The sequence below is a fragment of the Galeopterus variegatus genome, unplaced genomic scaffold, assembly GCF_000696425.1.
Source record: "Galeopterus variegatus unplaced genomic scaffold, G_variegatus-3.0.2 Scaffold6187, whole genome shotgun sequence".
Classification (NCBI taxonomy): Eukaryota; Metazoa; Chordata; class Mammalia; order Dermoptera; family Cynocephalidae; genus Galeopterus; species Galeopterus variegatus.
Window position 1 is genome coordinate 5,901 of NW_007732298.1, and position 840 is coordinate 6,740.

An 840-nucleotide genomic window follows, 5' to 3' on the forward strand; every position below is an offset into this window, starting at 1 on the left:
TTCTATAAAAGCAGGAAAGTACTCACAGACGGGAGGAAGGTGGTAGTATAGAAAAATAACTTATTCCCTATCATGAGCTTGAAAACTCTGAAAGAGATCACAATGGTGTGTCTCATCTGTAGGAGGTCCCAAAAGAGGGGATAAGTGAAAATTTGTTGTGCACTGGAGTTTGGTCATTGTCCTGATTTACTCAATGTGAGCTATTTTAGAGGATTATAGAGTAAGGGAGGCAGGACATGCGGAAAAAAAGAGAGAAGTCTTCTCTTTTCCTTCATACTTGCTTTTGTGCATTAGATTCATACTACTTTATCATAGTGTCAGATCAAAAGGATGCATCTTTTTTTTTCTTTGAATAATTTTTTAATGACATGGGAATGTGGGCATGACACACCTTAGGTAACAAAAGAGAAGGTAATGATTCCAATTTTAAGTATATGCTTTAAAAATGGGGGAAGAACATAAACTAATTTTATCAGTTATCTCTGGGTGATAATGTAATGAGTAATCTTTATCATTTTTATACTGCGTTCTTCACACTGCATTCTCTTCATTAAGCACAGATAAGCTTTTGTATCCAAATTTTAAAATACATTTTAAAAGGAGACGGCAGCTTATAAAGCTACAGTTTTCTAATAGCATAGTATCTGAAAGATCATATATGATAAATGTATTTGGAAATATAATGCAGCGGGAAGAATATTTTAATAAGGATGCATCTTTTTAAATGATTTTATTATTCCTTACTTTGCACTTTTTAAACTTATAACTATCTAGGGCTTCTCATTTTTCCTTTAAAAGTTACTAGTTTCTCAGTCACCATCTCCATCGTGCAACAAGACT